Here is a 19,049-nt window from a genome sequence, read left to right as displayed (position 1 = left end):
TGGCAACAGTGCAGCATATTCTGCATCACCCCACCAATGTGTGTAAATAGCATCACTAATAGGGAAGGATTACCCTATAATATTAATATGAACATTAATAACTAATATGGAGATGTCGAGTATTTTATGTTTTTAGTCAATAAAAAAATCTATGTTTTACTGACGTATTTTAAATCCACACTGCCTTGCGGTGTAAGAAACACAGGCTTCAATCTGTGCATCTATCATTTTTAAGAAAAGAAAGCAAATGTAAGTGTCTTATTCATACACAAATAACAGTTCCCACAATTGCTCATTCATAATATAAATACCACGAAGCACAGCATTTCTTAGATTTTTAAAAACGTGCCCACCACCCTTTCTTTCTTTCTTTTTTTCCCAGCTGATAATAATCTGGTCATTCATTTCTTGATCGTGAACGTATCAGCGGTTTGGAAAAAAAAGAAAGAAGACGAGACAGTATAAAGCAAAGCCTTTTAACTTGTGCTCCATGTGTGACTGGCTCCGGATCTGCTATTAAATGAATAAATAAGCTTAAATAGCTTGTGAAGGTGTGACACACTGGGTAAGAGAAATTCCTTCAGTCAAACAGTACATCTATATCTGATTTTTGTCATAACATGATTTATAATAAGTTATAGTTAGTCTAAACTTAAGTTATCATCTTTACTATAAAAACATAATTGCGTTTAATTGAAATAAAAATGATAACTTGTGAGATACTGACCGGTATTGATTACCCATCATTTTACTGTATGCACACTCCTCCAGACAAATATTAAGATAGATATTTTCTCTGCGAGGTGTTTAATAAGGTGCATAAAATGTATTTAAAAATTAAATCTGATTTAAAATGTGTGAGAAAGTGATGCTGAACGTGCAGTTGACAACCTGACTTTAAAGCTGCTTTAGTGTTTCCTGGTTTACACAATCAGACATATTTTATCTTGATTTTGCATCGATAATTTCTCTTGATTCATGTTCACAATATTAATTAGGATATTTCTTTTATGCAGAATTCTAAGAGTTTTAATAGAAAAGTATGTGAGTGTCGTAGTGTATGGCACTTCCTATATGAATATGTTAAAGATAAAAGGAAAGTAATAATGTTTGATGTCGGTCACTGAGAAGAAAACCACAGGAAAAAAAAGTGGAAGTCTTTGTTGAAATATTACAGGAATATTTATTGATTTCTTTTTTTAAATGAAGTCTCCATTTGTCTTTGCAATATCTCCCCTCACAAGTCAGTCATATACACGCGCACTTATCTTTTGGTCGGAAGGACCGTCCCGTTACCGGAGGGTTACCGGCTCACTCCCCAACAACACCGTAAGACTACCGTGGAAGCTTCCTAACACACCACGCGCAACCCTCCGACACTCACAGAGCAATGGCAGCCCGTGAAACGTTTGAAAAAGGGGAAACAAACTTTTCAAAATGACTTTTTTGTTTACATAGCAGGTGGCCCCTGACGTCACACGGGGTCGCAGTACGCCCAAAAATAACAACACACCTCCGCGCACAAGCAAGTGCCTCCCCTGGGGGGGTTTCTAGTCCCAAATATACTTGCTTGCTGGGATACAGCTTGATGTGTGTGTTTGAATCGTAACGAAAAAAACAAGCCGCGTTCTTCCTCGCATTTGCGCGTCATTCAAACAGGACTCAGTGTACTGCTTTCCCCCTCTGTTGCATTAGTAATAACAGCGGCGTTGACGGGAGACAGCAGGAGAGAGTGTGTGTGTCTCCGACAGCGGTGCCCAGCGGAGGAATATTGAGCTTTTTTATTTACTCTGCAGCTTGTTGTTCATTTTCTCTGCGTTATGGTGAACTTGGACAGTCACGTGTGAAGATCTCTGCAAACACAGAGGACGACGGCTTCTCACCTGGCGTGTCCCCTTTGACTTTACCGCGAGGAAAAATATACCTGCCGATTTTTTTGTGGTAAGTTTTTTCCCCCCTTGCCCAAGAGCCTGTTTCTCTCCGCACTCTTTGACTTTTTGTGTGTGTGTGTGTGTGAGAATTAGGGAAGTGGACCGCCGGCCACAAGTTTGCCCCGGTGTTATCTGGCGCTTTGCAACTTGGCTCGCGACGTTGTTATTTACACGTCGCGCGTGGACTTCCTGTGCTTTTTTAATTAGCGAGCAGCTGTGAACATATTTCACCTAGCATTGGAGTTTTCATGTTGGACCTTCGGGCAGCTCTGTCCAGGCTTTGGCTGCCCTGAACGCTCAACGCTGACTTTTGAAAAGCCGACTTATTGTTTCCTATTTAACCTTTAATTCATCTTATTAATGCGGCTTACAAATTATAGCCTATAAACGAGTTTTATTCACCACTAACTTTCACATGACATATCTAAAAACTAATTTTACAGCTTAATTTTGTCAGAAATGTGCTGAATTCGGTCATATTATTGCTCTGTTGGATTTCAATCTGATCTAAAGGCGCCTTTAACAACATATTATGTCAGATTATATCTACAATAATGTCACTGAGAGCTATTTTTGCTGTATTTATTGGTTGTTTATAATTGTATTAATTACTAAAATGCAAGTAAACAGTGGATTAATTATGTGTAATACAACTTGCAATATGTACATAATGCTAAATTTATATATATTTCTTATTTTAAATTCCTTTACTGTTGTAGCCATGGCATTTTCATCTCTCACACACAGGGGTTGCATATTTTAAAAGCATTTTTTTAATATCATGTTTTTAAAATAGCATTGTCACACTGTCTTAAGCTCGAACCTTCACACCCAAAAAATGCAATTAGATTTAAAGCACAGGCTGTTTTTATAATTATCAATGCTTCATCTGCATGATCAATATCTACGATTATCAGCAGTCACCTTACCGTGCTTGCTCGCTCCATTTTTATATCCCATCTTTTTTCGTTGTCCAGAAAGCATCAGGGATGCTGGTGGCATATCAGAAATCATCATGACTGATTTTAACAAATTAGGCAAAAGCTTCTAAAAGCATCTGCTGACTTCCTTTCTATTTCACTCTGTGCCTTGCCACTGTTCTCTTGCAATCACTGTGGCCCCCAAAAAATCAATAGATGTAACTTTTTTTTTTTTTTGGTGAAGAAAGGCTAACAAGGTAGTGGGGGAGCTGCTGAACTCTTCGGGCCTGTCCTCTGATCAGCTTTCACCCCTGGATTAGCTGGATCGACCCTCCTTGTTGGAGCCGCAGGGTGCACAGGTGTTCCCTCCTCAGTTATGCAGGTGTGGGCCAGTTCCCCCCTCACTCAGCAGCTCTCACTCTTCAAAGGGCCAGGCGGCAATAAATGCCCCTTGTGAAATATGTCATCGACAGTGCACAATCAGCCCCTTTGTTGAGGTGCCCCTGTAATCATTTCTTAAAGCATTTTTTAAAGCAGTGCGTGCTCTGGTGTTTACTTGTTGTCAGGGGTAGTGTGTGCGGTAAGTAAGGTCAGATGATTTTTGTAAAACACAATGCGTTTGTTCCCCCCAAGGCAGTGGGAGAGATGGAGAGAGACTTGCCATTAGTCTCCCTCCAACACTGACCGTTGTTAGGAGCAGTGCACTTATTACCCCGACTCTCCCCACTCTGCGTCCGTTTTTTGATTGCTGCATTTATCATCGGGCGGTCGTGCTCTACATTATGGTAATAGGAAAATGAATGTCCTCCACAGGATTAATGTGTATACCCTGTCATACGTTTCAATCATTTATCAATATTAAGATTCAGCTTTCAGCTCAATGAACACTGGTTGATGCACGATTGTATCTCAGATATGGAAATTGTTGCTTCCATCCGAGCTGAAGTAGAGAACGCTTTGCAATTTATTTTTAATTTCCAAGAGAAAACTTTGTGTGCATTTGCTGTGAACGCAGAAAACTGCTCGCGCCGACAATACGTGCAAAAATGGGAATCACAGCCGAACTCCGGAGAGTGGATTTTTCTGCACATATCACATCAATTCTGTTTTGAGTCAGAGTACTTCTTAGGCAATGAAACACTTGCTCACTTTTGGATTAGCTTTTGAATTGCACCATCACCCATCCCCCAACACCTCCGTAATGAAACAGACTGCTCGCTCAACCCTTGAGGTGTTGCTGCATTTGGGGGGGAAAATGGGTAAGAAAATCGAGGGAGTGGTGCACCAGCTTCACTTTTCTAAACATCTCACTGAGCTCATCCACGTAACCTGCACACTGTGTTTTCACATGCAGCTAACTCGGTCCTGTTACTAAGCTTAAAGGCAATTAAATGGCAAATGTTCAGGTTTTATCCCAGTTAACTTCATAGAAATGTTTCCATGACAACCTCCATGCAAGTTAAAGCAACCAGAAGTGATCAAGTCCTTTTTTTCTCCTCCCCTCCTCCCTCTCACTTTGCCCCCTCCTCTCCTCTGGAAGAATGGAATTTGTGTTGACAGTTTTGGCCTTTAATGGCACTTTTGTGCCGCGCAAAAGTATTTGTTTACGGGGATCATATACTGCAAGCTGTCAGCTTCGGAAAGATTGACTTCTTAAGATAAAAGAGTGCATTACATGCTTAAGAGGCCACCCTTTTGCACTGTAATTATCCACATCACAGTAATGATGTTTTGTGTGCCACAGTTACTAAGAGTCTTGAGACAGCTCAGACTTTTTTAGTTACGCTCTGGGTCACTTCTTAAGCCCGACTCGACTCTGTTGTGAGGGAGAACCGTTGTGACTCTTTGGCCGGAGAAAGCAGTGCAGGGTGGGGTCAGGGGATGAGGATTAGAAGGGAGATTGCAGGCTGCCCACACAAGGCTACGTTAAGAGCTATCTGAGGAAAGCCAGTGGACTTACTTTTTTTTTCACACCGGCCATTTGTTTCATCTCAGTTCACAGCCCTGTGCAGAATTTGTTGAATGTATTTTTATGGGTTTCCTGTTTTCTTGGCCAAAGTTTAAAAAGACTATGCGGTTGCATTAGATCAAAACAATCAAGTGTCAAAATATCTTGCAAAGATTGTTTTGCAAATATTATATCTTGCGTCATTAAACCTCCCTCCAAGGCTCGTAAAGCCACAAACAAAATGACACAGCTCTCACAAGTTAGAAAGTGTAGCTCTTGGCTGGCGTGTAAAACCTCGCAGTGTGTCAGATTCTAAAATGGAAAGGGACATGCATGTTAAATTCTAAAACAAACTTTCAGTTTGCTTGCACAACATTTCTTTAAAGCTATGTAAGACAGTTTATGCCTTTTCATAGAGTTCACCTCCTGGCACCACAGTCTTGATGGTGACCTTGTAGTTTAATAGTCTCCTGTCGAGCTGACACTCAGAGCTGCCAAAAGCTTGGACTGCAACACTAACGGACTTGTCGGTCTGTTTATCCAATAAACTATCATTTGAATCGCAGTCCACCAGCAGCAGCTACACACATTGCTTGCTCCGATTTCTCTCTTTTACCCTGTTCGTTGTTGAGTTAACAATTGCATGTTTACTTGCTGGTCAGTGTGGTGTGAAGGCATGGCAGCTTTTATTCAAGTCACGGTCAGATGGACAGTGTCCTGGTGTGAAAAAATGTGTTGGTTTTGGGGTCTTGCCCTGAATTAAAGATAGAGGGTCACTCATGGTAAAAGGCAAGGTCACTGTTGCTCAGACCGCATTCAGCCATCAGCCTGTCACTCGTAAACAGTCAGACTCTCATGTGAGACAGCACTGTAGGCTAACAGTGGGAGCTATCCGCCATTTTTTGTCTTTATTAAGGTGTCTTTCAGTGATGACAACTGTCTTTGGTTATTAGTTGTGTGATGGATACTGCATCCTGCACATTTGGCAATTAAGTAAAGTGACAAAAAAAAGGAAGTTACGCTTGTTTTGATCAATTTATAATGATCTAAAAAAATTGATTTGTTTTTAATGTATGCGTGACAATGATAACAGAGCTTCAGCTATAGACTGTTTCTGACCAGGGTCCAGATACATCAATACCTAACAGTTACCAAGGATTCCTTCCAAGGATCCTTCCTCTTTACCCAGAGAGACACACAAGGAGAAGGAAAACAATGTTTATTTCAAACATGTTGTGAGAGGGGGAAAAAAAACATGGGGGGGATTCGTGACAGTAACAGTTTTTGACAGGCACATTAGGCTGCAGAAAGAGCATCCAGCTCGGGGCTGAGGGCATATGGTGCTGCCTTCTGCCGGCGTAGCTCTAGACCAAGTTACAACACTCGCGCAGGGTCACGACTGTCTCAGGTTTGTTCCTTCTGTCTCACTCATCTAAATAAAAACAGGAGGGAAAAAACGGAAGCGGGGGGTTGGGTGGCGGTGGCGGCAGCAGTGTTGAGTGGGTTCGGCGGGGCAGGGGGTGTCATACAGTAGCTGTGTCTTTCAGTAAAGGACAAAAGGAATGTTTCCAGTCGAGCCCTTTGGGCCAGGACATAATTTGGTCAAAATGTGCAGGAGAGACATTTGACATTTTCAGAGATGCATCACTGTTAGTTTGGGGTTGTTTCGCAGCAACACACTCGCCACCACAATGTCTGTTTCTGGCATGGCAAATCTAAATTTGCATAAAACATAATAGCAGTTATCTGGTTACAAGCAAGTATAGTGTTGTGATTTTATCTCCTTTCACCATCTGAACACCCAGCTTGCGCTCTTGGATGGCAACCCCTAATCCTACTCTAAACAATGACCTTGTTTTCACCACATTGGCTCTGTTGGGTTTTTTACTCTGTAATGTGGAGAGGATGGACTTGGATAATGTGTAGGATGACGCAGGGCTCTGGTCTGAAGACAGCGGATCGGTGGGAGGGTAATTACAGGCTACTGTGCAGCTCTCCGGATTTTCCCCGGATCACAGCGATAGGCCTCCGAGCTCAGCCTCCATCGCTACTCTCCGAGAACGAAATAAAATGGCCACAACATATGGAGGCAGCAAAACAATGGTTTATTTTTATGATATTTGATGGGTGGTTTTTAATTTATATTGTCACTTCTGGCAAGCAGCAGGGCAGATGGTGCAGACTTGAGTGCCCATTAGAGCCTAAATACCTCCAGGCAGCTGTTGGTCATAAACTTTTTTCTTTTTTTTTTTTTTAGTTTTTTCATGCATGTTTTTTTTTCTATTCATTTTCTCTCTTTAACACGGTTTGGGTCAAGAGGAGTCAAACCTGTTACAACACCTGTTTCTGCATATGCAAATCTGTTGTTTTGTCATTTCATTAGGCAAGGCAAAAAGACAAGGGTCCCTTGTGGTTGCAAATGCGACTGGCACCGGGCCCAGTTGGCATGCTGCACAGCAGAAAGATGCTCGAGGCGGGGTGAGGGGAGGGACGAGAAGTTGGGTTTCTGTAGTAAAGTGAGTCAGGCATTGGATGCCGTCACACTACAGCTCAGTCTGGACGGGTTCCCAAAGTTTGGAGTCAAAGTTGTCTTGGAATTAAAGAGGGGGCCCATTATCTGTCTTTATCTTCTCTGTAAAGAGGAGCTGTAAGTGAATGACGAAGGACATGCCCAGTAGCCAAGAAGTGGCGCACGCGTGCCTGGCACACGCAAAACACCTCCTTCCACCCTCTCCCCCTGCCCGCCCCCTCGGTGTCCTCTTCTCTACCCCTCCTCCTCATCCACCTCCCATCCTCATCCCTTCATCATCTGGCGCTCTCCTGCAGCGCTCGCCTCTTAACCACATGTGCCAGCGCCGGGCCTGCTCTTGCTCCGGGGCTAATTGTTCACTGGTAAACTGCATGCTTGTTGGTGGGGGTCTCCCCTTCATCCAGGCACACTGCTACAAAGCAGGATGGTGGCGGTGATGATGGCGGTGTGTGTGCTGGGGGGGAGGGTGGAGGGGGGTACAGATCATGATCTCTCCATGCAGTTTATTTTCGCTGTATAAGTCTGAAGATTGTCGGTTGTAATCCGGCCTGTGCTCTGAATGCAACAAATACACCATGAAATTAAAGGTTATTGCAAGAGCGTAATGCAAAAGCTCTGTTTGAGATTAGCAAAGCTGTTTGCAGACCTGGGGAGAATGAGGAGGGAGGGGAGGACAGCAGTGTGCTTTTCTTTCCTGTTTTTGACAGTCGGTCCAAGAATCCCCCTCTGGGAACTGGACTGGTTTGTCACTTTTTTTTTTAAAAACAGAATTTATTGATATTCTTTGATTTGCCTGCAGTCCAGTTGTGTCAAAATCCTTAAGGACACTGCATCTACTTTTTTTGCTGTTTGATTTTCTGTTCTCGTGGTCCAGTATAACTGACCTGTAGAGTCCTGTCTAATCCATGGTTACTCGTTCTAATCTAGTGCTATTGTAGTCTTTTCATGAGCGCCTTCCTCAGCCCAGACCAAAGAGCTGGATGGATGGATGGAAAGACCTAGGACTAGTCCGGTGCTGAGTTAATCTCATCTGATAACTGAGGCCTTCCTCTGCCTCCCTCTCCTGTCTCTCCTTTCTTCTCTCCCCCTCTCCATCTTCCTCCTCCCTTTCCCAACCATGGATTGGTGGGTCTGATTTGTAGTTCTGCTCCTCTCTCACCACGCAGACGGCATTAAAGCCAGGCCCCACAAGCCCCCTCTGATATGGGAGAGTTCATTAGAGATGTGCCTTTGATGGGCAGCCTTTTCATGTGACTACCGGTTTTTCAAATACCTTGATGTAGAAGCTTAAGAAGGCATTGTGCAGTAAGCCCTCCTTTTGATGCGACTTATTTAGATCTGCATAGTAAATCAGGGGGGAGTAAATAACCAGCCAACAGATGGAAGCAAGGAGATAAGGCACCAGCGAACAATCGCATTTGTATTTTGTTATGATGTTGACAGCAGCTAAAATTCACTAATCTAGAGCCACTGATCTGCATTTCAAAGAAATCTCATTTAGCAGCGGGGAGGATAAAGTTCCTCTCATTGTGTCTATTTTATTGCATTCTTCACTAATTTATCTGCCCACAGATTTAACGTGCAGGGCTCGGTGGTAGGAGCCGGCGTCCGCGCGTTGCATAGGGGGTCTTAAATACTGTGAAAGCGGTTACGTCTAGACTGTGAGCTGAGGGTAATTACACGTCTGACCATGAATAGAATGAGTTTGAAGACTCATCTTTCTTCGGGCGGGCCTGAATTGCTCGACTAACACTGATAAGGAGCATTTGGTCCCCACAGAAATATTGCCAGTGACTTTCCATAATGCCCCCCCTCCTTTTCCAACACCAAGGATGGTATTTACTTTTAAGATAAAGTTATTGTGTACAGTAATCTGACTTGTTAGCATAATGTCCTCTTTCATCGCAGGACCCTCCTTTTTCTGCAGTGTGGAAGTATTTGTGGTCCGGGTCTTAAATAGTTTATCTTGACTTAGTGCACGAGCGCTTTATGTAAATATCAGCCTATAGCATTATTAGGCCTTCATGAATACTTGAATGCATTTGCCATATTTATAAGTTGATAGAATTTACCAGTGGTTTTGTATTTGGCATAAAGATATGTGTGGTATTTGTAAATCCCCAGGAATTGGAGGTCATACAGACTAATAGCATTCCTAATGCTTTTCCAGTGAATAAAATATGACATCTGCACAGCCCAGAGGTGTTGTGATATTGAAGTCCGCTAAGCAGCAAATAATTTGAAGTAAAGGGGCATTAACTTAGAATGATGTTTTATATCTAAATTATATTTACTATCTGTTTTCTTTGGTTGACAGCTTTAGTCATCCCATGTAGCTTGGCTTTTTGTAAAATCTCATAGTATTTTTCAGACATTTGTTCATGCCATTACTTTATATACATAGAGCTGTATTTCTCAGTTGTTTGGCGTGTAGTAATAAGGCTGTGTAATGGACTAGACCAGATATTGTCTTAGATTTTGGCTATCGTAATATCGTGTTTCCTGGTTTTAAAGGCAGCATTACAGTAACGTGTTGTAATTTTCTGAACTGACAGTATTAGACTATTCTACCTATTCTATTAAGCCTGTTTCCCACTGGACAAAAAACTCACTAACACCCACGAACATCTGGCTTTTGAAATTAATAGGAAAAGTTACAATCTGCATTTACTCACGGGCCAAATAACTCTGCAGTAGTCACGAGTATTTAGCAGTTCTAGCTCCGATTGGCTATGATTGGCAGTGATGGAAATACGACGATAGACGCACTAATATTAGCCCCTTTGCTGGTGTGATGCAATGATGGGGCTGCCACAAAATACTGTCCATCTCCATCTAATCAGTGCACGAGCATCATTCAAAATTTAGTTTGAAAGAGAAACTGAATAACAACACCGTATCTTCTATCCTTATGCGATATATTTTGATACTGCAAGCAAGGTGATTAAATGTGATTTTAAAATCTAATTTTAGCCAAACTGTCGTGATATAAACAACACACGTATAAAATCAGAGTAAAGAAAACTTTTCTTCTTTAATGAAATTAGAACAGTGGAATCTGTATTTGTATTTGTGTGTATTGATAATGTATTATGTCAGAATGGAAGAGTCAAATGGCTGAAGACAGATTACAGCACTGCTATCTGGCAGTCAGGGTTTAGAAATACTGCCATGAATTTTTGTGTGTAAACTATTTATTAACAATTGAGAATCGGTACAGTGTATCGATATTTTCTTACATTCCTATCTAGACGTACAAAATGAAAATTAATCATATAATTTTATGTGATTCTAAACTCGTCAAACCTTTTCATGTCTGTTTCCCAAACAAACAGTGTATTAGTCGGTGCCCACCCCCGCCTCAAACTCTCTCACCCCATTCTGAGTAAATGTTACACAGCAATCTGTGCAACATTTTCCACAAACTCAAAACAGTGAAAAATTATAGCAGTTGGCATGTTTTGTTTTCAGCTGCGCTCTTTGAGCTGAGGGCTTTTTGTACAGTTCAGAGAGCACATTCCTTGGGATTCAGCAGTCGTTGGTTGCCTGTAGGGGTCATTGGAATTCTGGGAGAATAAAGGGGAAGGAGAAAAAAAAGTCTCGGAGAGGAATATCCAGGCCGTTTTGTGCCCCCTCGTGCCCCCAGCTGCAGAAATGTGCCCCCACAATGCTCTTAAACGAGGGGAATTATTATTATTTTTGCCTAATGCTCTAAATGTGGCGCATGTGCAGTAAAAACGTCCAAAGCAATCTGTAGCTGCAGCTGTGGTATTGTACACTCTTGCTGCAGTTTGTGTGATTAACACAAAAAATCATCAATACTAATGGCCTCTAAATTATACCGGTGCCATAGCATGTGTACTTAGACGCAGACAGCTGAATGGACCTACATGAGAAATCAATCGTGTCAGTTTAATAGTGTGATTTACTTGGCGCTGAGAGCTTGAGCCTTCCAGGCACTGCACCTTTTAACTTGAGAGAGAGTGAGGAGTGTGTGTGTGTGTGTGTGTGTGTGTGTGTGGGTGGGTAATGGGGTGGGGGTGTGGAACTGTAGCTTTTACTGTACTGTACGTTGCCTGTTTGTGCATGCACTCACACACACACTCACACACACACACGCTCTCATGCTTCACAGCAAAATCCAGGTGCACTTTGTTGTTCCAAAGTTTATTGCTTTCACCTACAAGCCGCACAGACAATAGTTATGCAAGACACAATCTAGCCCACACATGTCCACGCCAGCTCTGAACGTACCTAGGAAACGTGGAAAAAAAAAAAAAGATCAGCATTTCATGAATAGATTTGGGCTAATTGTACACTTTCTGTTTTGTTTTATTCAGATAGCCGACATCGCTGGACTCCTTCCACTCCTGTGACGGACAACAACAGCAAGTTCTCTCCCATAGGGTGAGTTTTTGAACATGGTCCCTTCATGTCCATCTGTCAAAGAAAGCCTTAACCTTGAGGAAGATTACAGTAGCATTAACAGTGTCTTTTCAAGGATCAGTGTTAAAATTAACAGTAACCTACAGTGTATTCTCAAGATCATTCTTCTTTCCAACTAAAACTCTTTTAAGGGATGTCTTTTTTTGATTGAATAAAATGATAAACTAATTTAGTTTTTTAGTGTCTCTTTGGTCGTGATGTTACAGTATTGTTAGCCCTGCTGTGTTGGGGTGATTGTAGTGGCTAGTGGAGGTCAAGGGGGGCCCATTCCCCACTCAAATGTAACAAATCTTCATCTTGTCCACCTTGATAGAATTCCCCCTCCACTGGGCAACCTTTCAGTTGTGCCTGTTTGGTTTTCACACCCCAGGGATTTTCAATCTACTCTAGCTTAGAAGTTATGATATGCGTTACGGCTGACAAATGTGGGCAAGCTTACACATCAGGGGGTTTCTTTTTATTTACTTTGTTGATGTCTTGATTGAGATTTGTAGCTGAACAGAACAGAATAAAGTGAACAGGGTTATATTAGCACAAACCTGGCATGAGTGTACCTGGTATATATTACTCCATACTCGCTTTACAGAAAGTAAAAGACAGAGCTGCAACTTTGTTCATTGTATTGCTCATATTTTCAGTCCAAACATTTATTTTCTTTTTAGGATGAAATATGTACACTCTGCGCCCGTAGAAAAAAGCAAACGACGCACACTGTAAAGTCCAAAGTGGTAAGTGAAAGCAGTTTTTATTGTCCTTGCATGCCTGGTGATGTGTTTGTTTTTCCCAGATAGATGTGTCCACTGTAATGAGTCACATCAGTCATAACTGTTTGTGAGCTTTGGCTTCAGAGTAACACAATCCTGGGTACTGAAATGACAAAACAGCCGAGCCAGGTATGAGGAAAGTATACCTGTTAGTACATGGACCAAACTTCTCGCATCATTTAGAACCAATAACATTAAAATGTCATCAGTCAAAAAGTTGTCTGGATGTGGGAGATTCATTTACATCTCCAGAGGTAACTGATTTCAGATACCAAGACAAATATTTGTGTGCATTTCTCAAGCACAGTATTGTCTGAGCTGAATATTAAAGGGACAGTTCACCCCAAAATTAGTACATTTCTAAATCTCTTACCTGCAGGGCTATCTAACAATCTAGATTGTTTTGGTGTACGTTGCTGAGTGTTGGAGATATCAGCCATAGAGATGTCTGCCTTCTCTCTAATGTAATGGAGCTAGATGGCACTCAGTTTGTGGTGCTCAAAGCGCCTAAAAAACACAAAATCTCAGTGGCAATGTCTCTTTCCAGAAATCATGACGCAGTTAGTCAAGATAATCCACAGACCTTGTTGTGAGAAGTTTTATGTAGGAGCTATTTTCTCTTTACTGAACTACACCTACCAACCATATCACAGCGCAGAAGGACGAGTGCATCTACTGCCAGCTTGACTAGCACCACTGAGCTAGCTAATGTTACAGGTCAGCCCAGGAGGACGGCAATACAGTTTACATATCATGCTGTCACAAACATGAATAGATGCACACTTCCTTCTGTGCAGTGATATGATTGGCGGGTGTAGTTTGGTAAAAAAAAAAAAAAATAATCAAAATAGTTTGGTTAAAAACAAACAAAAAAAAAAAATAGTTCCTACATGAAACTGTTTACAACAAGGTCTGTGGATATCTTTACTCTACTATCCTTACCTAGTCATGATTTCTTGAAAGAGCAATTGCTGCTCAGTTTTTCAAATGTATCTTTTGGCGCTTTAAGCGCGGCAAGCTGAGTGCCATCTAATTCCATTATATTGGAGAGAAGGCTGATTATCTCCAACATTTGGCAACTCACACCAAAACAGTGATTTTGGGATGAACTGTCCCTTTAAATAATACTCACTTAAAAGTGAAATATATAGGTGATATCAAGTATTATTCTGAATCAGTTAATAACTAAAGTCTGACTCTTTGACCCTGCGTCTTTGTAGTTCTGCAAAACTTTGACATGATCAGAAATAGCTCCTTTTTCCAAGCTAATGATACAAGATGGTGTTTGTCACCAGGTCAGCCCACAAATGAGTGTGAGGAATCTCAGATCACGTAACTGCAATGACTAATTGTATCTCCATCATGACTAATGTGGCCATTCTATTGATTAGATCTCTGGCATATATTAATGCATCCATGTTGCACGAGTGCACACACACATTTCTTAACACTTTCACGTAGTGATGGCATGAAGAAACACAATAAAACTTTTAATTTTGTTGGTTTGGAAGTAAACAGGGCAGTGTAGAATCAGGTTATAGGTCAAAAGAGTGGTGTGTGAATGTTTAAGTGGAATGATTTGCTATAGGTATGTAGCAAATATGTAATCATTATGATATAAATCATTTAGAGGTATACTATGCAGGAATTTTTGGTACTGATTGTAAACACAGCATTCAAACTTGGCCCCTCCTCCCTACATGCATGTGCACCAGAAGCCACTATTGTACGAACGTTTGATTTGTTGTAATGGAAGAGCCGATACTCTACCAATCGCTGGCACCTACCTGTCCAACAGAAAACAGGCCAACTCTGTGTCGCTCTTCATTTTCATCATCTCCTTCAGTACTTGCCAACAAAACTGAAAGTTAACCCCAGATTTACTCAAGTTTTGGAGCAAGCTTTGTCCACTTCGTGCTTTGCCTCTCTATATACATATTCATATTTATATAGTATTTTTGTGTCCAGGGTTTTCGTAACCTCTTGGATGCATGCTGCTGCTACCTGGTACCAGGACCATCCTGAACACAACAAATTAAGAAGAACGTTTAAAAAATACACTTCTAGTGGGGCTTGATTGAGCCTAAACATACAAAAGAACAGTGAAATGTATAGTGGCTCCATAGAAATAAATATCTTTTGGTTGAAGGTGAAAATGTCTGTCTATAGGCTTTGAATCCAGGCCTGAGGTTTATTCAGATATTCTACCCTCAACCTAAGGGAGGAAATCTGTTTATCTTCATACGCCATCGTGAAGTAGTACCTTTGAGGTAAAGATATGATTAAAGCATATAGGCAGAGGCAAAGATTCTGGGTGGCTTGGCTGAAGAACCAGGTCCACATACCCGAGAGTCCTATCTTCCCAGAGTGAAGCAGAGTCCAGATTTCCCTTTCCACCTAAAAGAGATTTAAACATTAGTTCTTAATTTGTCTAGTATTCAGTTAAATCTTCAAAGATGAACTCTTACTGCATATCTGCTGGCCTAAAAAAGTCCTTCTAATCATTGCAAAAAAGTGTAATTGCCCCAACACTGCAAGCCGTACTTCCAGTGTAGACATATATAAAAATCTACAGCAATTAAATATATCTTTGGCTGCTTTAAAGAAGCTGCAGTTCAGACTGAACAGCCCTCTGCTCACATTTCCAGTTTGAAATTGATTTCTTGTCATAGATCAGAGACCTCTTGTCATTCCACTTCCAATCCTCAAATGGTTTCTCTGAGCCTGCTAACTGTCGTCCCTGTGAGTGGGCAAACAGGGGGAACCTCCACGGATCTTTACCCTGGGCACTCAGAGCAGTCGAGAGGGTAGAGGCAGAAATCAAAGGGACTTGGATCATTCCCCATTGGCAGCCTCCATTGTCTAGCTGTTTTGGGATTGGCGGAGAAGGTGAAAACTGCGGGGTGGACTGTGGGGGTGGATGGAGATCAGGCAAAGCAACCCCCCCTTTTTTTTCTAATCTTTATCCACCATTAACCCCAGTGCCCCAGTGTGTGGCTGAGATCAGGGCCATTGGTCAATCCCCCATTCACTGCCACCCAGAATATTTTAAAGTTAAGCCCCCTCGCTTAACAAAAAAAGTCTTACTCATCAAAGGTTTACTTTCTCCTCATTCCCTTCCTTCCTTCTGCTCTCAGTCCCAAGGATCTGTTGCCGTTCTTCATGCACCCTTCTCTCTATGGTCCACTGTTTTGTCTTCACACTTAGGCAAAGGGGAGGGAGAGAAGTTAGAAGTTTCTGGAAGTTCCCCAAGTTTCCATATTTCGATTTTAATGAGGTTTGGTTTGGGGTCTGATAGCGCCGCGCTGTGAGCAAATTGGAGCAAAAGTGGATCGAGCAATGATGTCCTGGCCTTTTGCTGATCTCTAGGATTAGGAGCTGTCCTGTTTTTAAATAGACTCCGGAATCATTCTTACATTATTTCCGCAGAGGAAATATTTTTCACACCTGTGATGTATATTCCCAGCTTTTTTCCTTTGGCCCTTTGCTGGTCAGACCGTCCCATATGAAACCCATCACACATTGAAAATATAACCATAACAAGGCTGAATTCAGTCCAGATCTCCTACTCCATATGGACACTTCAGATTTTTCTCTCTTTCTCTATAATGTGTTTCTTGGCAGGTATTTATCTAGCACAGGTCTGATGTCAAAGAGAAATGACTGAGGGACAGAATAGAAAAACAAGAGCGGATGTGGAGGTGTGGGGCTGACGGCGAGGAGTGAAGAAAAGAGATTGCATGGAGAGTGTTTGTCCAGAGTGCACAGTTGCCATGAGAATGGAGTTTGAAAGCAGGGAGGTGAGGAGGCTCAAATGAGAGTTGCTGTCGCTTCTTAAGGAGAAGATAAAGAAGCTCAATGAGTCTATTGATCTTCATGGCTGCCTATGCTGTTCCTCCACTCTATTTTTTATCCAGTTGTTTTTAAATGCCAAATCTTTGTGCTATTTTGCAGAGCAATACATGATTTAGGAGTTTATAACAGGGGAAGAGATACATTTGCCCTCAGCATAGTCACACTCAGCCCCCTCCAGTAGTTCTCTATATGTCCGCCTCATATTAGTGATGACTGATACTTTAGAAATGACTGATTGCAAACACTGCATGCACCACCTTAATTTCTACAAACGAGCAGGGATCTAGTGTTTCACGTGTTATTTTTTCCCTGCGATTTAATTGGAGAAAGCTTGGGTGCGGAAGCCGGACCCGATGGCATCTCTCCAAGAGCCTAAGATTATTGTGAAACCCAACCCGAGGCAGGCATGACATCAGAGCAGCCTGACATTAGTTTGAACTCCTCATTTCAGGTGGGAAGAATTACGAGTGGCTTCACTCGCAGGTGATCGTGTCCAATGAATCGGTCGCACACAGTCGCGCATTCTTCTCCCAAGGTCTAAATGCTGATTGTCTTGACAGATTGAACTCGTGTGTTATCACCAAACTGTCACTCAGCCTCATTTTTCAGCCTGCACACATAGCTCTCTGTTTATGTTAGCCCTTCACAGTCCAGTGTTTTATAGGGACATAGTCATTATGACATAAACTAAATCTACACTATTTTAACCCCACTGATGAGCTGTATTAGTCTCAGACACCGCATGCAATGATAGTGTATAAAACTGAACTCTGATTATTTAGGACATTGTCAAAATGTAAACACTCTGTTACCATTGTCACCTACTGTGTGCTATCCACATAAATTGTTTCTAGGAATAGAGCCAGGCAGTGTGGCCAGAAATGTTGTCACAAAATATATTTTCATATCAGTCATTATCAATAACTATCATGATAAGTATCAAATTGTCATTCCTTTAAGTTTAAAGGCTGTTTTTGAGGGAAAGTCGAAGAAATCACAGTTAATTGTGGTTGAAAACTATTTATTGTCAGACGATGACTAATCTCTCAAGACAGATTCTGCAATTTACATTGTAGAATCTGTCGGCAGCCCTGTGTGAAAAGAGAGGGGGGGAGGGCGGGGCTTTGAGTTTGAACGATGCTGTGCTTTAGCCAATCACAATGGAGGAGGCGTGGCCGAGACGTGTAGGTGTCCCCAGGAAATGTGTACCTACAGAAACAGCAAGCTCCACGTTCATAGCAACCGCTCCACCCAAAACGCCGTCTCGTCAACGTGAAAAAAAATATTTTTTTCCAGCGGATGTCTAACTGGAGTAGTTTCATCTCGTATCCGACAACGGGAGGCTTTTAACAGATAACTGAATAAATACCACACATAGCAACACAAAACTGCTTTGCTAGCTCAATCATGATGTAACTAAGATATCCGCTGGAAAAAATATTTTATTCACGGACCGTTTATTGAGTTATTGCCTTATTTTTATACAGTCTATGGTTATTACAGACACCGCTAACGTTAACAGCTAACGGTTAGCCCAGCTAATCTACGATGTTATTATTGTTATTATTTACAAAACGTGCACACAGAAATAGTAACGTTTGTTCAGTCATTGGATTTCCAGATTGGACGATGACAAACATTTGCCAAACCAAGCCTGAGGTAGACTTAAAACAAACAAACAAAAAGTCAATTAGTAAACCAATAATTGGACAAGGACATCATAATCCTGATCAGCAGCATGTCAAACCCTTTGTGCAGACGGTTTAAACCATTTTGTAGGTGTTTTAGCTGACAATGTACACAGACTAAAGAAATCTTAACTGTGGTTAGTATAGTTGTAAACGTAAAGTATGTAATTCTGCCGTTTCCTTATCAAAACAATAACTAAAGATGGCCGTTGATGATGTTGTGAAGTAGCATGAAATCATTAATTGCTGATGAAAATCTATCTGACATTATTCCAGTAAATATTATGTTCACGGACGAGTTAATGTATTTTGTTCACCTTACATTTCGTAAGGTTTGTCCCATTTAGTCACGTTTATTCACGTTATTAACATCATTTCATTCTAATACAATATCCACAACTAAAATAACGTTAACTTGTGAACTTACAATTACCACTAGCTAACATGATATGGTGAATTCAATCGTAGGATAGCCCAGCATTGTTAACGATGACTAAAACTATCCTACTGATAACAACTTTATGAATTTGTTGAATGCTGTTGCTCTTGTAATGTTATAACTAGGGCTGTACCTGACTCAGAATTCTGACAGTCAAATCAGATTTGGCTGTTCAATATGAATATTCAACTGTTAGTTCCTTTTTTCCACGTTAAGTTTGGGAGTGTGACAGTGAGTCTCACGTTATATAGTAAACAAGTTTACTGAGGTAATGACAGATTGGAAATGTGCAAACACATTTTCCCCCCTTCACTAGAAATCAAACAAAAGCCAGAGACTGTATCGTATTAAAGGGCCAGTGTGTAATATTTGGCATGGTTTATTGTCAATCTGAATCTGAATCTGAATATTCTACCCATTAATATGTTTATATAAGTGTATAATCGCTATAAAATAAAATTTGTTTGGTTTTCGTAGCCTTATAATTATGCTTTTAGATATATATATATAGCAAGGGCCTTGCTTTAG

The 19,049-nt window shown here is 41.3% G+C and overlaps 1 protein-coding gene across 5 annotated transcripts in view; it reads left to right on the top strand.

Annotated features, from left to right (window-relative positions):
* The first annotated feature begins 1,508 nt into the window (after positions 1-1,508).
* Positions 1,509-19,049, top strand: part of foxp2 (forkhead box P2) — a 115,855-nt gene continuing 98,314 nt past the window's right edge. For 2 of the 5 annotated variants that reach the window (XM_050036022.1, XM_050036023.1), the window contains exons 1-3: positions 1,510-1,941; positions 11,670-11,736; positions 12,438-12,503. The gene's annotated coding sequence lies outside the window, so the exon portion shown is untranslated. Of the gene's footprint in view, positions 1,942-11,669; positions 11,737-12,437; positions 12,504-19,049 lie in introns of all 5 variants that reach the window. The other 3 variants (XM_050036026.1, XM_050036020.1, XM_050036024.1) reach the window with 3 other exon arrangements.

Source organism: Epinephelus moara, chromosome 23 (genome assembly GCF_006386435.1).
Source record: "Epinephelus moara isolate mb chromosome 23, YSFRI_EMoa_1.0, whole genome shotgun sequence".
NCBI classification, from domain to species: Eukaryota; Metazoa; Chordata; class Actinopteri; order Perciformes; family Serranidae; genus Epinephelus; species Epinephelus moara.
The sequence above is the reverse complement of the archived record's forward strand: the minus strand, read 5'-3'. Positions and strand labels throughout refer to the sequence as shown.